The 21,219-nt window shown below is 41.6% G+C and overlaps 1 protein-coding gene across 9 annotated transcripts in view; it reads left to right on the top strand.

The window, feature by feature from the left end:
* The window catches only part of dab2ipb (DAB2 interacting protein b), a 232,381-nt gene that overhangs the window by 44,586 nt on the left and 166,576 nt on the right, over positions 1 to 21,219 (top strand). For 2 of the 9 annotated variants that reach the window (XM_074616874.1, XM_074616873.1), the window contains exon 1: positions 12,640 to 12,941. The exons of the other annotated variants lie outside the window; for them this stretch is intronic. The gene's annotated coding sequence lies outside the window, so the exon portion shown is untranslated. Of the gene's footprint in view, positions 1 to 12,639; positions 12,942 to 21,219 lie in introns of those variants that run through there. 9 annotated transcript variants of the gene reach the window in all.

Here is a 21,219-nt window from a genome sequence, read left to right as displayed (position 1 = left end):
CGGTTACAGCTGATAGCGACGTCCCAACCGACAGCGTTAGCACCTTTGAGTTTATATCTTAAAAAATAATCTAAACTTTTAGTTTTCTTCACAGAAACGTATGAAATGCTGAGATATAGGCCAACTGTATGTTTTAAAAAAAAAATTGTCTTACACCCCTTAAAATGAGGAAGGCCTCGCAACCCCCCGTGAAGCTTTGTTGACCCCTAGTGGGGGTCAGGAACCAGTGCTTTAGATGATATTCTGAGTGGTATTGCTACCAGACATAATATAAAAATGGTCATTTGAATAACTCAAACTATAGTCAGACATATGTACTCAATCCACATATTAAGTTTTATTACACAAGACTAGGGATGTCACGAGAACCGATACTTCGGTACCAACTCAGTACCAAAATTCAAAAAATGTGACGGTACTCGTTTTCTTCGGTACCGAACGATGCCTGTAATGGTCATTTGGTACCGGAGCGGAGGTACTGGAGATGCGATTCTTCCGGATCTAATGGGGGCAGTATACGCTTACAAGTGTTCTCATCTGCCGTGAAATGAAGGAAGAAGAAGAACGCCGTAACAGCACGGAAAAAAACAACAACACGAGACGTGAAAGATGGCAGCTGCTGCAGCGCTACCTCCGCCTCAACTCGTTGAGAAAACAAATAGCAAGAGTCGGGTATGGAAGTACTTTGAGTTCGAGGCGGATTTACAAGGAGTCATAATAAATTCGCAAAAACCAGTATGCGGTGCAGTAACGGTGCCGTCGTACTTTTCTTTCCAAAGGAGGAAATACTTCCAATTTAGCAAAGCACCTCAAAGACAGACATCCAGACAGTATTGTTGGTTTTAAATACTTGAAGGCGACATGCCTCTGTTCTGTTTTGCAATGTTTATAGACGTTTCTTTTTATTTATTACTTAAAGGCTACATGCCTCTGTTTTTTGTAATGTTCAAATGTTTTAATAAAGGAGTGCGTGTTGAATTACATGGAATTTATTGTTTTTTTGTTTTTTTTACCGTGGTATCGAATTGATATCGGCAATCGTGTAAATTCACTGGTATTGGTATTGACTACTAGATTTCTGGTATCGTGACATCCCTACACAAGACTAAAATTGTGGTACACCAGTCCACCCAATAGTTTTCTCAGGAATAAACTGAGAAGTATTTCTGTCTACTAGCAGCCATATCTTTTATCAGGCATCAAAATGAGCACATGTACTAGCTTATAGGAACATATAGAGATGAGAGGAAGGAGAGGAGAGAGGGAGAGGCAGAGGGATTTCCTTATCCGTGGCCTTCATTGACATGTAAATAGGTCTGCATGGTTTTGTCCTAGTTGAGAAAGGTTGAACGCCTGCTCATGTTTTGGAGGAGGAAACACAGGGACATTTTGTTTGTGTGTTTTGTACAGAACCTTTATGAGACGGGTTTAAACCAGTTGAGATTTATTCTCTTTTACTGTAAAGCATTTTTGTGGAAAAACTAGGGGCTTTTCCCTCATTTTCCATTTTGAGGTGATGTAGGGTTTTTGACTACCCTTCTAAAATTCCCAGATTTTATCCAGATGAAAGTGCGGTCTTGTGGGTGAAAGCGCTGCAGGGCTTTGTCTTAAAGAATGTTCAGCTTTTAATAAAAGATTTATTCTTGCTTGTGTTGTCATGTGCTAGAATCTAGCCAGGCCGTGGAGCATGGTGGTACGGGGTGTGTAAATTTAGGAACTGGGCTGTCAGCTTATAAATTTTAATCCACTTTTAAGAGAGGAAACACTATCTTGCACCAGGCCTCATGGTCAAGGCAAGTTCATCCTGTTGTACACAAGACCTGGTTCACTCTGAGGATGCAGGCTTGGCAGATGAGTGTTGTCTGAAGGGTTTAGGGAGTGATACAAACATGATGTTTAGTCTGTCCTGTTTCCAGCTGTAAACATGTTTGTGTGGAGGCCTGCGTGTGTGTGTGTGTGTGTGTGTGTGTGTGTGTGTGTGTGTGTGTGTGTGTGTGTGTGTGTGTGTGTGTGTGTTCTCTACTTGCATCTTTTGGGAAGCAAATCTAGATTTTAAACCTTTGGTGGAAAGATATTTTGGCAAAGTGAGGTCATTCTGGCTCGTCCCTCTTCTTTTAAAGGGTTATTTCAGGAACCTGGGTTTGAGGTTCGGGATCAGACTGGCCACAAACTCCTGAGAAAAGGATCTGGGTTTTAAACTTCCGAGATGGTTGACTTTCTTCACTTACTAGTCGCTAACTTAGTCTGTCAGCTGTTTGCTGCTGGGCAGGTAGGGTACAGTAGGCTTTTTTGCTAACAAATAAATGAAACCAAAACATTGAGTTAAAAGAGGTGAAGTTCAGTGACCCCTTTCACATTAAATCTAGTCATTTGACTCAATGCTGATATTAAAATATTGATTATTGCAGCTTTAAACTTGCAATAACTGATTTATTTTGTCCACTTAGCTTGAAGTTGTGAACACAGCTCTGACATATCATCACATTTAAGTTTTTATGGAGAACTTGTTAGCAAACAGTTGCTCATTTACACATCCAGTAGTTACGGGGCAAGATTGATTCTGCGTGGAGTTTCTGGCCACCTGGTGAATGTCAGTCTATTATTCACTGTCTTTTAGCTCTATTTCTGGTCTCTACCAACTCCTGAAGGATATAGCTGGCACCTAAGCTGCTAAACGCTCCACCACTGTATGTTCATCAGCTAGGCACTATTCCTAGTTTACACTACACAACTTCAGCCCTGATCTTCCACTAGCCGTCAGTTTTGTGGAGCTCCCAGACAAAAGCCCCCGATCAGAGGAAAATTCACATTGGCTCGGCGCTCGCACGTCGGCGCTCAAGTGCTGTGTGGGAACTGTTCAAAGATGCTTGCTGAGAGGCTCACTGATGCATCGCTCGCTGACGACCTCCTCTTGCCGGTCAGTCATGTAGTGTGAAAACCACTACGACTTAAAGACTCCAGATTAGACAGCAAGTTGTGTAGTGTGAACAGTACAGCAATCGGATGATTTTGAAAGTGGTGTAATGTGAACTTGGCTTAACTGTTGTCTGTCTGAGCAGGTTGTGAACAGTGTGTTTGTTTTTTTTCGCTGCAAACTGCTATATGCTGCAGCCGAAATGCGATGAGAGTGAACCAAAACAGTACAAATGTGGGCCGGACAGTCAAAAATATAATGTATAAAGCTCTGTAAGGTTCAAAGTCAGGTGATAATTCTCTGCTCTAGCTTCATCAGAAGCGTTTAGAATTAGAATAAATAAAAGGCTTGCTGCTTGTCGTGCTTCTCCAGAGGTCAAGGCTAGTGGCGCTGGATTAGTTAGGATAGAAAAAAAAATGTCTGTGTATTGTGGCACAAGCTTTTCTTAACTAAACTATCTCTGATGACTTCGATGTTATTTTGAAATGAAACCAAACATAACCTAGACATAGACATATTTGACTTAAACAATGTGGTATTCCATCTCGTCGGTACTGAACCACAAGCTTGATGTCTCTCTTACGTTCTGGTATCTTTTATGGAAACATTCAGATTGTGTTCACATCCAGTTGAGGCTGATTGCATTCCACACTTGGCTTTAAATTCTTTTCAAATGTATCTCGAGTGGCTGCTAGTGATGGGATTTTGCCTCCATGCTTATATTTGACTTTATCTGTGGGGAAAACTGTGGATGTTTCTGAAGACGGCGAGAAAGAAAACACTCATCACACACATTTGCGCTCAGCCATGCAGCCACACAAGAGGATTGCTGTGGCTATTTGCATAATGGATAGTACTACACGGAAAAACTCAAAATGAAAAAGAAACAGCTGGATACAAAAGAGCCATGAAAACACAGAAGAACGGAGAGAAAGAAGACCCCAGTAGTCTGTGTTTGGTAGCTTTGTTGAGCTATATATATTTATTACAAACCTGACTAGTTGGTCCTGCTAAGAGGTCAAGGACGCATTAGTGTTGACACTTGGATAAATGTATCCCTGACCTGACCATGTCCTAATGTGGCTGGAACAATCAGGTCCTGAAGGGGTGCTTTCACTCCTATTTAGAGCTGTCTGCTGTGATCAGCATATTTGTCCTGCAACTTAAAAGCCTGCTACTAGTAATTGTCTCCGGCTACATCCACACTAATAAGATTTTGTTTTAAAACGCACGACCTTTGCCTCTTTTATGCCTAGCATCCACACTACTCCGGCGTTTTTGAGCCCGTAAAACGTAGACGTTTGAAAGCGCTGCTGACGCCGTTTTAGTTTTAAAACTCCGGGGTTGCATTTTAGTCTGGACGGACAGAAACGGAGACCTTTTAAAAACGATGTCGCAGACTATTTTTCAAGCACTTTGCATTAGTTCCCGTGTCCAGCGCTGCTTCCTGTTTACACCAGCATGCGCATGGCCAGTGTATGTGAATGGTCATTTGTTTTCAGGTGTGGTAGTATGAGAAGATAAATTCTGAAATGGCCCTAAAACGCTCGTCTGGATAGAGAAAACATATTAGTGGATGTAGCCTCAGAAGAACTAAGAATTAGTATGAAGGAACTCTTCAGAAAGCATTTGTGCCTCTTATACAGTTTGTCTTTTTGCCAAATTATCCCAGATTACAAGTGACTGCTTAGTTTGAGATATTTTTTTGTGTGTGGAGAAAAAAACATATAAACATAGATGAGTTTGAAATCATGGCATTCTTTGTAATTTATGTGTGTGATGGATGTTGTAAAGGAGACACCAAGATGTCTGTCTCCAGAGTAGCAGTCTGCTGAGTGTGATGTTTGGTTTCTGTATCCGTTGTAGTATATGTTATTTGTCTGTTTATGGTACCTTCTCTCTTTATCTCGCTCTTTTTTAGACTGTCAAGTTTTTAGCTTAAGAACAGTAAACATCAAACTACATCTCTATCCCTCGACCTAAAAGTGATACTACAACCAGTACTTGCCTGTGATCTAGATACATTGCTTGTGGTTGACATTCATTACAACACAGACTCTACCAGATACTCACTGGCCCGTTGCAAAAGCACAAAAACTTGAGCTTGCGTCCTCTGATCCAAATGGAGGTAACGTTCCTGAAAAGGTTCCTGCGGTCAAAAAAAGCTATTGCTGGCTCCAGTACACTCACACATAGTTCCTGACCACCTCTATTCTGGATTTACACAGTGGTAAAAAAAACAGTAGTAACAGTAATTTGTCCTAAAAGTGTAAGAACATATCTTCATGTTTTTTTTTTCTATATTTGATGAGTTTTGTGAAGTTCAGAAATACAAGAAATTCTGCATTTTTATTTTTTTTTAAGATTTTCAAGCCTTTATTGATAAGATAGTGGATAGTCTAGAAAGGGGGAGAGAGAAATGCAGAAATGGCCGCAGGTCAGATTTGAACCCGGGCCACCGTGGTTAGGACTCAGCCATGTTTTGTGGGCGCCTGCTCTACCAACTGATCTATCGGGGTGCCCAAAATACAACATTTTCTAATTGGATTGAAATATGGAACTACATTTTTGCGCAGCCAAATACTCTGTAGGTTACAGTAAGAAAACGTAGCAGTTTGCTTCCCAACAGCTGCGACGTCCACACGGGAGATGACACATGAAAAGTTCATCAAACACTTAAAACTAGTCTGGTGATGGTGGATATAAATAACAGTGTAAGAGCAGAGCTAAGCAATAACCTCAGAGACCTGACTTGCGGCCAGCAGCAACAGTGGCACGACTCCATTTGGCCCCATTTGTCAGAAAGCCTCCCTGATGGGAGACTGTCAGTCAACAGGAGGGGAGGGAGGAAGGGGAGGAGGGTGGTATGGCCAGCCGGCTAGAAACAGTAAAGTAGTGCAGAGTTTAGGAGACAATAGAGAGTCAAGGGAAATTGGAATGTACAAATGCAAATTGTGCCTTTGCTGTACATTGTGTAGTAGGTGTTGAGTGTGTTAATGTGTGTCCGTGGTATGTTTGCTGTCCAAGTGTGTGATGTGCGTCTAAGTTGAAGTGCCTGCAAGGGGCAGAAACTGAGCCAAACACAGCCATGAGCTTGTTACACGCTCACAACAAATTTATGTTGGGGAATGTGCTTTTCATGTCTCTGTAAATCTTATGTAAATGTGCCGGTCCCACACTGAGCGAGGAGTGCCAGAGAGGGTGAGAGCGGTGAGGGAATGAGCAAAATATTGACTGCTGTGAAAGGAAACTGGTAAAGCCAGAAAGAGCGTGAATACTAGCACAGCCTGGGAGATTCTAATCAAGGAGGATGCTAGAATCACTAGATAAACTGATCTTAATCAGTGTTGTGTTTACCCTTCCTCATTGTTTATGTGCTTTACCCAGTTACACATCTGTGCTGATCCACTACAGTATTTATTTCAGTGCCAACGCTGATGAGAAAGTGCTGTAATTTGAGCCTGAAATGGGAGCTTTGGAGAGGCAGCAACATAAGACTTATAGAAGTTTGATTTAAGGTTTCTGTTCTGTCTGGGCTTTTTTTACCATCACCATTAAATTAATTCATGATCACGAGAGTAACTGCCAAAGCTTCACATTATGTCAAATGCTGTTGTGTGTATTCTAAGGCTGTCAATAGATTAAAATAATGAATCGCAAATTATTTTTTTATTTCTTTATCTCTTCAAAATGTACCTTAAAGAGAGATTTGTAAAGTATTTAATACTCTTATCATCATAAAGTGGGCATGCCTGTAAAGGGGAGACTCGTGGGTACCCATAGAACCCATTTACATTCACTGATCTGGAGGTCAGAGGTAGGGATGTCCTTAATGAACCGTTTAACCGTTAACCGACATTAAGCATTTTAACTGATTAATACTATCGGTTAAAACGGTTAAAAGAAATGTTAATAATTAATTAAAAAGCTGAGCGCCTCAGAAGAGCGGCTCGTCTCTTTAAGGAGAATAGCTGGTCCACCTTAACAGCCCACCTTAAGAGGCGGAGCCGGAGTTGCAGGATACAGGAAGTCGTCTCTGGTCTCTGGTTCTCTTGAGCGGAGGAGTTGTAGTTTAGTAGCATTTATTCACCGACAAATAAACTGTCCACACACTGCTACACCTACGATCACAGCTAGAACACCACCAACAACCTCACACTCAACACCAACACACACACACGGTCTGTTGGAAACTCACTAAAGTTACTCAGACTACGTGTGCGGCGGCGAGCACGAAGCCTCCGGCAATGCTAGAGCTGCTAACGTAGCACAAACACACACACTGTTTGTTGGCCACTCGCTAAAGTTCCGCCGAGCAGACACACAGCTGACAACCTGCTAAACTAAACTAAATGTGCGGTGGAGACTTTTACTGGGAAAGTGACTGCATGTCCGCGACACTACACGCAGCATCGTAGCTGCTAAGTTAACGCTCCCGGACGGTGAACTGGAGACTCCCGTCAACCAATATCTGTTGTGCTCCTGCAGCTGGTACACCGCTGCATGAGGGGCACAAATGTTATCGGTTAACGGTTATTAATCGGTTAACCAGGGTCGGTTAATGGTTAAGAACATCTTTCAAAATGAGCATCCCTAGTCAGAGGTGAAAAATTGCAAGTGCGTTAATGCGTTAACGCAAATTGTTTTAACGACACTAATTTCTTTCATTTTCTTTTATTGCGTTAACTTTGACAGCCCTAGTGTATACTGTATGTAAAACTCCCACATATGAACAAGAGTGATACAGTTGTCATAATTAAACTAATTCATGTTTTCAATTAATTAAAAAATGGACAGAAGGTCATATGTCAGGACTTCAAAGGGAGCACTGAAGGCTGCAATTGTATGTCTGTTTGTCTTTTTTAGTATTAAGATGAAGCTGATGTGTGCTGTGCTGTGTTGGTGATTTTTTTAAAATCCAAGCTCAGATTTTAGACCCAATATGTATGTGTCTGTAAATCCAGTCAAAGACACTTTCGTCAAAGAATTGACCGTTTATACCAAAAGGTAATGCTGTTAGGTTTGGCAGAAAAGGCTCTGCTCTTTGATGGAGCTCTCAAAGAATCCAAGCAGCATCGAGGATCCGGCTAGAAGACCTAATCCTCCCAGCATAACAACGACATGCATGATCAGATGTTCAGTCAACAATGGCTCATACTGGAGAGAGCTACAGTACAGGAGCGAACCACAGTTGTATCGGGGGATCAGCAGAGTGATATGGCACATTTCCACCAAGCAGTCCAGTCCAGTCCAGTCCAGTCTAGTCCAGTTCATTACACATTAGAATGGGTATTTTTGCGTTTCCATTGGCAAAAGTTCTGGACGGTACCAACAGAACCACTCCCCATTTTTGGTGCCACCTCGGTTTAGGTTCCAAGCAGGGTGAGCCGATACTAGAAGGTGGAGTTAAAACACTGCAGACCACTGATTGGTCAGACATCCTGCGCAAACTGCTGTCAATAGCGACCGCAATTTTAACTTCACTCGACCCAGATTTTTTTTTTCAGCTCTCAAAATGACGCCGTACACTTTGCCAACGAAGTGCAGACGTTCCTCTATTTGGTTATCGTTGAAATGATTTAGGGAGTGTCCCCGAAACGGCAGTTTCATGCATCGTTGCTACGGCGATCAGCTGAGAAGTCCGCCGGTGCTAACTGTAGTGGAAACACGGCACAGAGAAAAGGACCTGGTACCAAAAGTGAGTCGAGTCGAGCAGAGCCGCACCATGCAGCTTCAGTGCTTTACCTAAACTGACACAATACTCCATTTATGACGAGGCCCTCAGAGTTTTAGGGATTTTTTCTTTATTGTATATTTGGCAGTAAAGAGTCATATAAAACATGGAGAAAGAGGCGTGAATGATGTGTGATAAAGGTCCTGATGAAACCATGCAGGACCTTGGCAGTATGCATGTTAGTCCACCGGGCCCCAGGACGCTCCAGTTTCTAGTCTTTTATAAGCTGAATTGTCTTTGGATTCCTTCCACCAAAAGCACTTGCTGGCATGGTAGCAGCCTGACCCCACGTGCCACACACAAGTGCCTTTGTGTCTAAAATGGCAGATGATGGCATTCCTGTCTGTCCCACGTCCAACTCGTCCTACAACTGAACTACACATTCCTCTGTTTCTCTGCTTTTACTGGCAAGAGGAAACAAAGTCAGAAACAATTTAATTCAATTCAAAGCGGCTTTATTGGCATGAAAGTTTCAAAAAACAATGTTACGAAAGCATCTAAATACAAAACACAATAATATTAATATTAATATTACCACAAGATTACAATTGTTATTGTTATTGTTATTGTTATCAGACACTCTGATTGAATTGAATTTTTTCTGACTCAGCTTTCTGAGGAGCACAGTGTCATTTTGTTTATGCATTAAATTGTGTGCCTATGCGCAAGTATTTAGGATAGTGTAAGCAGTCAACAGAGTGTGGGATTACTTCTAGAGGCAGATCATTAGGATACTGTAGATTCACAGTAGACAGACTGTTTGTTTCCTGTGTTTGTCAGCTCTCTTGTCACACTGGCACCTTCCATTCTGTGCTTGTCGCTGGTATGCTGCTCTGTCTTTGCTTCATCTCCTGTATATCCTGCCTTTTTCTCCATTTTTGCTGTCATGCTCTTAACTTCTGTTTCTCAAGGGAGATCCATCTGAAAAACACAATCCTTGTTGTGGTTTACTCCCTAGAACCTGACTGTCACATGCTCATACACAACAATCTATGCTAACACTAAGTTTTGACATAGTCATTACCATGCATGTTGTTAACTTTTCACACGTTCTTGGATATAACGCACACAAATGGAGTGATGAAAATAAACAAGGGGTGAGGGTTTAGTTAGACAGAGAGGGAGATAAAAGGAGAGGCGTGTCAGAGTTGGACCTCACTGCTTCACTTTGTGTCGCTGTGTAACTCTATAGCCCACATACCAAAGTACTCGCTCATTATGTCACTTCAGCCTTTGGGTTTCGGTCTCCTCCATTTCTACTTTCACTCCCTCATTTTCATGCTTTTTCCTGTAATTGTTTGTTGAACGTGGAATTAACAAACTTTGACCTAAACAAGTATTGTAGTCTTACTGGCTTAACCTTAATCTGCTCTAAAACCAGCAAGCTAATGTAGCCAGTACAGTATGCAGTACTACTAAGTATTAAGTGTGAGTAATATAACTGTATATATGACGTTATGTAACAGCGGGTTAAATGGAGATAGATTAGATTGTCATGCAACTCTGGGTTATTTTGCTCACAGTATGTCCTTGCCTCTAAGCTGCATAAAAATGCCCATTGACAATTATCCTACATATTTCTATACTTAGCAGTTTTAACTGGTATGTACAGTAAAGTGGTTGCTTTTCAGCAAAACATCACTGGAAAAAAAGCCTCACTAATTGTCATAAACTGTTTTGGAAATTTGCAAGTGATCAAGCCAATCTTCCAAAAAAACAAAAGAAAAGGGCATGCCAAAATGTGCCAAATAACTGACATCACCCAGCTTTGGTGCACAACAAACAAAGACAAACTCTCAACATGGTGATGTTTAACTGTAGAGTTTTATAGTTGTACTGAATGGCTCAGAAGCAAGAAACATATGAAAGCAATAGATCAACATGTTTATCCCGTCCTTGACGAAGTCACAGACTGTTTCTGCACCAGAACAATTTGTATCATTTGACGTTTACTGGATCTGTGAGGAAACAGGGCTGTTTCCATTTTGCTTTTGGAAGCTAGGGCTCACTAAATGTGCAGTGGAGGAAACACGGGTCTGTCTGTCATCACTGTGTTCTAACCTGTTGCCTTTCTTAACCCTCTGTTGCATTCAATATAATTAGCTTAATTATAGATTTGAAAGAAGTTGAATAAAGGAAACATCTCGTCATCACAATATCTGTCAGATCAGTCTGTAGAAATCTGTTAACATTAAACACAAACTTGCTCATTAAAGGACTGAGTGATCTACTAAAGGCTAAATAGGGCGTGAGTGAAGATACTGGCATCATATGAGACTAGAAAACCTCAGGAATCCATCGGTACCAACCATGACCGTGACCCTTGACCTCATACATTTGCATATGCGATTAATTTGCGATTAATCACGATTAACTATGGACAGTCATAGTCATAGACAGTCAATATTCAATTATGATTGAATATTTTAATCGATTGACAGCCCTATTTTTGAATGAAATGTCTAGATAAATAATGCATTGATTCCCATGAAATTAAACGCATGTCCATCTCAAGATGAATTGTAATAACGATGGTGATCCCATCAGGTCAAAACTTGAATTCCGTTACTTTGGTCTGACCTGTTAAACTAATGACATTTCCACCAGCCACAGCTGTATTTTGTGTTTAGTGCTAATTAGAATGCTAACACTCTAAACCAAGATGGTGAACATGGTCAACATTATACCAGTTAAACATCAGCTTGTTAGCATTGGCACTGTCAGCATGTAGTACTTACATTGTTGCTAGCATGGCTGTAGACTCTTGTTAAAATACCGGCATCTTCAATTATGTATTTCTACTATTTCACGCTACAGCAATACTAAAGAAATGGTGCTGATGAATAACAGCAGCCTGTATTTGAATAAATCTGTTTGGCAGTTCACATAAGGAAAGACCATTATATGATATGTTTCTTATTACACAGTCCCAATGCCTCAGTGTGTTGATGAAAAGTTGGATGTTGGGGTAGCCAGCAGTAAACTGGTGTGAATAGCAGGAGGAGGGGGAGATCTGCTGTCACCTCTGTGGACAAATGTCTGGCTGAGGACCGCAGCCGAAACACGAGAGTACTGTTGTTTGGCAGGAAGGAGGGAGGGACGTGGGAAGAGACGAGGAAACACCTCTACACAGCTTCTTCATATTGTAACATTCCCAATAGAACCTTATAATAGTACCTGTTGTAGTTTTGGCGTAGTTTTGTGTGGTGACTTGAGTCTTAAACACAGTTTGGAAACTTACTTGGATTTTGCAAATGAAGTTGTTCATATCTTAGAGAGAAGAAAATGAATTGGGTGAGACTTATTTGTTTTTTGCAGACATACATCAGCTACTTTCTGTCATTTGCAGCCATACAGAGTATTTTTTTGTTTGAAATGCCTGATGGAGTTTTTGAACTTTGAATCGCCTTTCTGCCTGAATATGCTATATAGATACATTAACTTGGCTTGCCACTGTAATACACATAGAAAAAGTGTTTTTTTTAAACATCTCATCATCATTGAAATGTTAGTTTGGCAGAGCAAAATGTATACAAAGACAAGTCATTTCCCAAGATAGAAACAGTAATGGTCATCCACACCACTGCTGCAGAATGTAGCCTAAGTGCACAGCAAACTGCAGCTAATGCTTTAAAGCTGGTAGTGTGGTAGTGAGGCCCGGCCTGGCCCGGCGGTTTTGGTCAACCGCAACAAGGCCTCCAATTGGTTGGATGTGAGGTTGGAATTCGGCTCTCTGAGGTCTAAAACTCCGCCTCCCTCTCGTCCTCCTTCTCCTCCTCCTCCTCCTCCTCCTCCTGCCGGCCCCAGGCGCTGAAGCACGGCGGCATTCCCTGTGCACACATACACACACACACACACACACATGCACGGTCTGTCTCTCCCATTCGCTCTCCCAAATGAAAGGGGCTGTAGCAGGGAGTTACAGACATTTGAAGACACCAGAGCAAGGAAGTGAGAGAAAGTAACAAAAGACAAAGAGCGTTCTCTCCTGAGATTTCTTTTCTCTCTCTATGTGATCCTGAGAAGGGGGAGGACCTGAACCCTGCTAAGAGTCAATACCCCTGCAGGAGTCCACAGGATCACTCACACACACACACACTCACACATACTTGCTCAGTCTACTGCAGCTACTGCAGCCTGAATGAGTGCAAAGCAGAGGGAGAAACAGAGCAAGGAAGCAGGAGTGCGAGAGAGGGGAGGAGGAATCTCTGGAGTTACTACTTGTTGCTTTTCTGTGCGGATTGAGGATGATATTCCTTCTACTTTCCCTGCGGCGGTGGGACCTTGTCTGAGGTGAGCGCCAGCATAACACTCTCCTTTCGCTAGTGAATAATTCTGTGATCTGAGTTATGAATTTTGTGATCTTTTCTGTGGGATTGCTCTCTTGGTGGAGTGACAGAGGGGGGTTGAAAGAGAGGAGGTGTGGAGGGAGGCTTTTCACGGGCCAGGGAAGCAACATTATCACACTGATCTGTCAGAGAAAGAAGCAACGTACTTTAGGGGTTGAAAGAATCTTTTTCTTGGAGAAATGAATGTGTGGTTGTTGAAGAAATGTCAGGCTCAGAGACACAAAGAGCTGCAACATGTGACTCCGACCTCTGCTTCTACAAGTGGGACAGCAAGATGAGAAAAGAAATATCAGTCCAGCTCAGACTCTTTTCTGATTAATGCCTCCCCTTCTTCTTCTGGTGTTTGTGTGTGCAGTTTGGACCATGCAACATAGATGTGACATTTATTCCTAACCTATTCTGTGTGTGTGTGTGTGTGTGTGTGTGTGTGTGTGTGTGCGTGTGCTGGAGGAGTTGTCCCATTCCAACGCGCAAAGGCACAAGGTAGTGTTTAACTACTTTAGCAGTGTGTAGCCTTCATTTATCAGCTCCTGCATGATTACAGTGTTTTCTCTGACGCTACCACAGATAGCAGCTCACTTGAGTGTGCAACCTCATCATCATTCCTCCACCAACATGTGTTTACATGCTGCAGTCTATTGCCCGCACACACAAGTACTAAATGTCAACAAGTTAGCAGTCTAATGTTACTCTTTTGGAGTTGGACGTTGGTAATTATAGTGACATTAAACATCTGTGTTGATTTAATATTTTCTGACCTTGTTGTATAAAGTACTTCTCTGTTATAGGAAACGTGTGTGTGGGGAAACAGGTGAAAATATTCCAGATTCCAAGCAAAGAGTTTTTAGATGTTGAGTTTTTTTCCAGTAGTAGTGCAGTGTGTCCGGGCGTGGGGCGGGCATTGTTGTCCTATTATTAGAGCAAGCCGGGCCAGCCAGCAGCTGTGGGGAAGGAAGTCGGCTCGGTGCAGCCGGAGAAGAGGGATTACTGGGAACACTGAGTGGGAATTATGGACCGGCTGGAATGGCATTCCTAAGGTGGTGGAGTCACTGGAGAGGAAGATGAGTGAGCCAGAGAACCAGACCAGGATCAGTGTGGATCACAAGAAAAGACACAGAGGTTGGAAGTCAACAGTGATCTGGACTAAAACACCCTGCTGGAACTGCAGATTACAGCTGCTGCACAGCTGGATAACATGGTTGTTGATTTATTGACATAGATTTGTTAAAGGTGCACTATGTGATACCCAGAGCATTAATATAGCAGCCAATAACTATTGTCTATGTAAAGATATAGAGGAGTAATATCTACCTGAGCAGAGAACGAAGTCTCTCTCCCTCTGTGTGTGTTGTAATCAGAGCTTCTCCCTGCTTTGTTGACATAGCGAGGTTACACTGATGTTATGCTAGTAACGCCGCCCGACCGACGGTGTTGTTGCGGAAGCGTATCACCCACCTCTGTTCCCTGTCAGCACTGTTGCTGTTGTTTGCACTGTTAGCGCCGTTAGCTGCTAGCCGCCGGCTCAGCCGTCGCCATGTTGAGAGCCGTGTAGAAGGAATTTGGCACCTTTTAAAGGCTGCAAGTCATCTTTTTTCCATTAAATTAATCTGTTGGTTGTATGTTTTTTCAATTAATTGATAAATGTGACAAATTCCAGTCACAATTTCTCAGAACCTCAGGTGAAGTCTTCAAGTTGCTTGTTTTGTTCAACGAACAGTCCAAAACTCAAATATGTTCAGTTTACATCGATATGAAACAGAGAAGCAGCAAATCATCACATCTGAGAAGTGGAAGCCAGTGAATGTCTATGTTGATATAAGACGTGCTTTAGTCATTTTCCATTTAGTTGATTATTTTTCTGTCGATTAACTAATCGGCTAATTATTTTGGCTTTAGATTCTTATCAATGAACACCTCACCATCTCTAGAATGACTATATTGTATTACAGTCTACGGAGTCAGTGTAATGGATGGATTTTAGTTTGAATAAAGGGTGATAAATAAAATGCAACCTCATATATAATCTGTCATTGAGTGTGCTCACTCACTCTTTGTCACATCTTTATCTCCGGTGGCCCAGGCAGCGGAAGCTGACCAAGTGAAAGTGGAAGGAGTTGCTTGCAGATAGTGATTACTTGGTGATTGACTGCTGTGATAAACTGCTGCCACACTCGGCTAAAGAGATAATAGCATCCCGGTATTACTCCCATATCTCTGCTATCTCTGCCTCTCTCCCCTCGTAAATCTCTGCTGTGTATTCCAGTGGGATACGCTGGCTCATTGCTGTTAGATAAATACGGCAACAAGGGCTTTGTCACCTGGAACTTTTGACTTTTTTGAATTTCTTTTATGTTTTAAAGTTGTCAGCCACTTCCTCCTGACCTGTAGTGCTGAATGCAGGCTGTGATGTGTTGAATGAAGCGTGGTGGAAAAACAGCCGACTGAGCTGTTGTGAAACTGTCTCATCAATCAGGAAAAGATTCCAGATTAACATCTCTGGTCTTGAGCGTACTTGTTTAGATATGTTTTAATTATTGTGAAATCAAAGATCAGTCTCCAACTCTCTGATGAGGAAAGTGATTATAGAGACTGTCAAGTTTACCTTAAAACAAGATATACAATGTGTGTACTAGGGCTGTTAAAATGAACGCCATAATAACACGTTAACGCGAATTTGTTTTAACGGCACTAATTTCTTTAACACATTAACACAACTCAGTTTTAAAGCTAGAGTGAAGATACTGGTACTACCCACGACTCTCCCCTTTACAGACATGCCCACTTAATGATAATCACATGCAGTTTGGGGCAAGTCATAGTCAAGTCAGCACACTGACACACTGACAGCTGTTGTTGCCTGTTGGGCTGCAGTTTTCCATTTTATGATTTGAGCATATTGTTTTATGCTAAATTCAGTACCTGTGAGGGTTTCTGGACAATATCTGTCATTGTTTTGTGTTAATTGATTTCCAGTAATAAATATCAACATACATTTGCATAAAGCAGCATATTTGCCCACTCCCATGTTGATAAGAGGATTAAATACTTATTATTATTTGTGATTAATTTGCGATTAACTATGGACAATCATGCGATTAATTGCGATTAAATATTTTAAGCAGCCAATCTAGATATACAATGCGTGTAAATTGTGTACACATTACAAAAGTGGTCAAGAGAAAAGCATATGGGACTTTTCTGATTTTCAAACTAATCCACTTAGTAGTCATATTTGATTCTGTAACATACTGTTTATGTGTCTCTCTGTATTTCTGTCATCTATATTTTAATATCAAAGTCTTTTAGTTCTCATACTGTCCATAGTGTCTCCTCCTCACAAACACCTTACTGTGGCTTACAGGCTTTTAGTAGCACAGGACCTGCCCTCATTTCCCCCATTCTCTTCCCCTCCCACCCCAGCTCTCTGAAGAGCAGCTATGTAATTAGTCAGAGCCATAAATCACAAACAACAGAGGGGATTTTGATATATGTTTGACAGCAATAAACGGGGGGTGGTTTCACTGTGTATGTGGATCTTGGGTAGAGGGTGTTTGTTGGCATACCGTACAACTATGTACATGTGTTTGGCAGAGTCTACCTTCTGCACATCCACAGACGTGCACGCTCCCTCTCATGTGTGAGATAAATGATCTGTTTCTTTTAGATTGCATGTTTGGGCATGCGGCTGCAGCTTTAGCCTTTGTGTGTGCACTGGCACTTATTGCTTATTAATATCAATCAATTAACCATTTCATTGTTTTCAGACCACTAATGAGGACTGTGGGAAATTATTCTTTTGTGTCTTTGTTATAGCAATTAAGTGCTTAACAACTTGAATTTAGGGCCACGAAAAGCTAGGCTTTTAGTCGTTTGTTTTGCTTCCCCAAAACACTCATTAAGCAACACATTCCTCCCACTGCTCACTACTGAGCGAACATACACTCACACATAGAGATGCACAATACATACAAATCTTCCTGGGAGAAATTCAATGACTACATACAATATGTAAATTCTCTATGGCATTTAATTACACGTTTGAATAAATACGTTTTTTTAAATTTTTGCAAAGAAGTGGAGGCTGTGATCATTTTCATCCGTCACTCCATCCGTTTGTTTGTCTGTGATGAAAATATCTCAAAGTGCCCTGATTGGTGTGAAATCTGCTGTGCACATTTGCGCTCCCAAGAGGAAGAAACCTATTCATTTTGGGCCTTGGCCTTAGTGCCATTGCGCCAAACTTTCAGCTTCCACAGATGACCTGTTTGTTGTAAACACACTAGAGATGTTTCTATTTTCCTTCTCGATACCTATTCCGATACCTGAACTTGCGGTATCGGCCGATCCTCGATAAAAAAAGATGTCGTTATTATTATTATCATTATTGTATGGCCTTGCTCAGGTAAAAACATGAACGAATACATACAGAGAATGAACGCAGTAGAACTTTATTTTATTATTCAGTTTGTCGTTCACAAAGAACATAAATAAATGAAGCTAGGAATAAATAATAATTCCCTACTCTCTAAGCTGTCTCCTCGGTGTTCACACACACTACTAGGGTACTGCCACCCCTTGAAACGGAAGCCTTACATACTGAGCAGATCACTGTTTTACTTGTTGGATTATTCACTGTGAAATATTGCCAGATGGCTGACATTTTCCTCGCTCTGACTACCGTTACTTTTACACTCTCCATTAGCGCCGCACTATTGTTGTTTTCTATCGTCACGTGACAAACTACCTGCAATCAGTTCTGCTCTCAAACAGTAGTTGCCGGTGGCAGCCATGATACATCCAGGGTGCGACAGCACAGTGAAGGCTACTGTTTTGAAGAATTGATTTCCGGTTAAAACATTTTTATTTTTTTTCTGGGTTAATAAATGATGGTATCGGATCGGTGCATTGACTGGCTTTCTGGCCGATACCCAATACCAAACTTTGGGTAGTATTGGACGCATTTCCGATACTGGTATCAACTAGAGATGCTCATTTTGAAAAATGTTCTTAACCGATAACTGACCCTCGTTAACCGATTATTAACCGTTTACCGACAAGATTTGTGCCTCTCATGCAGCGGTGTACCAGCTGCAGGAGCACAACAGATATTGGTTGACGGGAGTCTCCAGTTCACCGTCCGGGAGCGTTAACTTAGCAGCTACGATGCTGCGTGTAGTGTCGCGGACATGCAGCCACTTTCCCAGTAAAAGTCTCCACCGCACATTTAGTTTAGTTTAGCAGGGTGTCAGCTGTGTGTGTGCCCGGCGTAACGATACTTTGTCTGCCCGGCGTAACTTTAACGAGTTGCCGACAAACAGAGTGTGTATTTGTGCTACGTTAGCAGCTCTAGCATTGCCGGAGGCTTCGTGCTCGCCACCGCCACACGTACAGTCTTTCAGCGCAACGTAACCTTGACGAGTTTCCAACAGACCGTGTGTGTGTTGGTGGTGAGTGTGAGGTTGTTGGTGGCGTTCTAGCTGTGATCGTAGGTGTAGCAGTGTGTGGACACTTTATTTGTCGGTGAATAAATGTTACGAAACTACAACTCCTCCGCTCTGCTCAAGCGAGCCAGAGACCGGAGCCGACTTCCTGTATCCTGCCACTCCGGCTCCGCCTCTTAAGGTGGACTGTTAAGGTGGACCAGCTTTTCTCCTTACGAGCCGCTCCTCTGAGCCGCTCAGCTTTTTAATTAATCATTAATATTTCTTTTAACTTTTTTAACCGATAGCGTTAATCGGTTAAAATGCTAAATGTCAGTTAACGGTTGAACTGTTAATTATTAACATCCTTAGTATCAACCTTTCAACTTTAAAATACACATTATTACAGCGCACATTATAGCTCTCTACATGCTGCGTGAGTGTGCATTTGCCTGTACTGTAGGTGTGTACGTGAGTGGAGGAAGTAGCTTTAAGGCGTAGGCTGTTGAGCACTTCCCATAATAAGATCATCATATGTTGATATATTGACTCTCATTATTAATCCAGCTGCGGTCCATATGTAGTTGATAATAATTGAATTCTGTGGCCCCTCTCAGCAGATGTAGCTCTCAACAGCAGCTTTAATCCTGACTGAGCTCTCTGACATCCACACCCTCCACCGACGCTGCCAGTTAAACGGATGTATGGGCTCACTGTGTGTCTGCTTGTATTCATGTAGGCTTACAATCTGAATAGGCACACAATGCAGTGTCAGCATGTATGCTGTATGCCACCATGCTGCATGTAGATGTAGTTTCATGTTCTCAATGCATTAAAGACTCACTAAGGCAGGTCAGTAAAATCAGGTCTACTGTTTGTCGTTGGCATTCAGTGATCAGGTTACGCATCAAAGAGTGTTTCATCTAAATTAGATTTATTTGGATGCAACACTTCAAGCTGTGAAACAGAATATGCTCTCATATCCCAGTACAATTACTGTGGCAGCTTTCATTAATGTCCCAGGAGTTGTTCTATTATTCACTGTCTATTCACCAGCTTTCTCTGGATGACATCATCACCACTGTCTGTCTCTCTGTTGGTTAGCTTAACCCTTTGAACTCTGTAATGGAGACGGTCCGCCAGTGCCTAAATTTTTTTCTTATTGTGATGTAATTTCCTGGAATATCTTCAAAAGCTTCATATCCCTAAAATCTGCACAACCTAAGCTTAAAGGTTATATAAGTCAATAAACCATAATAATTGACAAAAGTTTCAAAATTGTGTAATTGAAAAAAAGAAAATCAGACATTTTTTCATAAACTGTTCCATTGCTCTCCTCGATAGCTTTGAGGAGAACATATTACAGCTGTTTATTTTCACATCTAACTTGGCGAATGACTAGTCAAGCCATTGTGTGCATCAGTTGAACCAATAATTTGGTCTGTAAACTGTCTGGATCTTTACAGTTTTGTTAATTTCACAATTTTCCTTTTGTTTTCAATTCCAAATATGTAAGACATGGGTTGTCAACCTGTCTCACAGTGGGACTGCTCGTGTTTCTTGCTTTGTCTGACTTCTTTTTAGAGATGTTGTCTAGTCCCTGAATCTCAGTAGTTCATTTGATGAGGATTGTTATTACAGAATGAAATGATGGCCAACATCTTGAAAATAAGACCCAAGTAGTAAGAAACTTGTTACTTTCAATATTCTCTAAGAAAATGTGCCGCAGCGATGCAAATGAGGAATGTTTACAGTCGGGCTTCTCGCTCTTTCATATTTTTCTCCTCTCTCTTTTCAAATGTGCTTTGACATTGATGCATAGACAGGCTTTCATCACAGAGATCCAGGCAGACTGGTAACCAATAAAATCTGTGGAGACAAAAGCCCATCACTGAACCAGGCCCCTGGCTGTCAAAACAAAATGAAAGTGGACTGCAGAAAAGAGCACACACTCTGTGTGCATGTATCCGTCCGTATACTGCGCACCCTGAGAATATGCAGGTTGGTTGAAGCAGCAACTCGAGGTGTTGACCCCTGAAAAACCCAGCGTGGACAATATCATTTACACGCTCCTCTAAGTTTTTGACTACAATGCTTTTGTTCTGTTGCTGCCGAAGTTTACCTTTGACTGGTCTATAATTCATGAGGCACCACAGAGGAAAAGCTCCTTGAACTTGAGATCAAAGTCTTGCCAACTTGTATCATGTCACTCAGCTTTCAGTGATGCCACGAAACATCAAATTTATAAATAATCTTGGGAGGCTGGTGGGGGGGCAGCGAGGGTTCATCTGAAAGCATCTGAGGCCTGCAGTGTTTTCACAGAGCAGTGAAGCTATGAATTATTAAATGAAACAAAAAGTGTTGCACTCCAATGTATAGTTACATACAAAGTTGAGAGAAATCTCCTTCCTGACCTTTCTTCACATGCAGTTTTCTCATAGGCATTGTATCACAAGGCTTTCATGGTTTCCATGGTAACCAGCAAAGGGGATCAGTAGGGCTGCATCAAAAATCACATACTACCCACTCCAAAAACGGAATATGTGTACTATAGTTCAACATACTTTTGTGTGAGTAAACAGAAGTATGTATCTTTTTGGAATTTGTCTAAGATATATTATGCCTAGCAAAGTGAATCTTATACTTAAGGCCTTTGCACACCAAGTCTGTATTTTTTGTACAAAATTGTCACATGTTAAAAAAATATACAACCTCACGTTATGTCAATCACGTTTACACACCGGCTCCGAAACTTTGGTCCGTCAATAAAGTTTGTATTGGAACAGGTTTGATTTTCTGCGT

Source organism: Sebastes fasciatus, chromosome 19, assembly GCF_043250625.1.
Source record: "Sebastes fasciatus isolate fSebFas1 chromosome 19, fSebFas1.pri, whole genome shotgun sequence".
NCBI lineage: Eukaryota > Metazoa > Chordata > Actinopteri > Perciformes > Sebastidae > Sebastes > Sebastes fasciatus.
The sequence above is the reverse complement of the archived record's forward strand: the minus strand, read 5'-3'. Positions and strand labels throughout refer to the sequence as shown.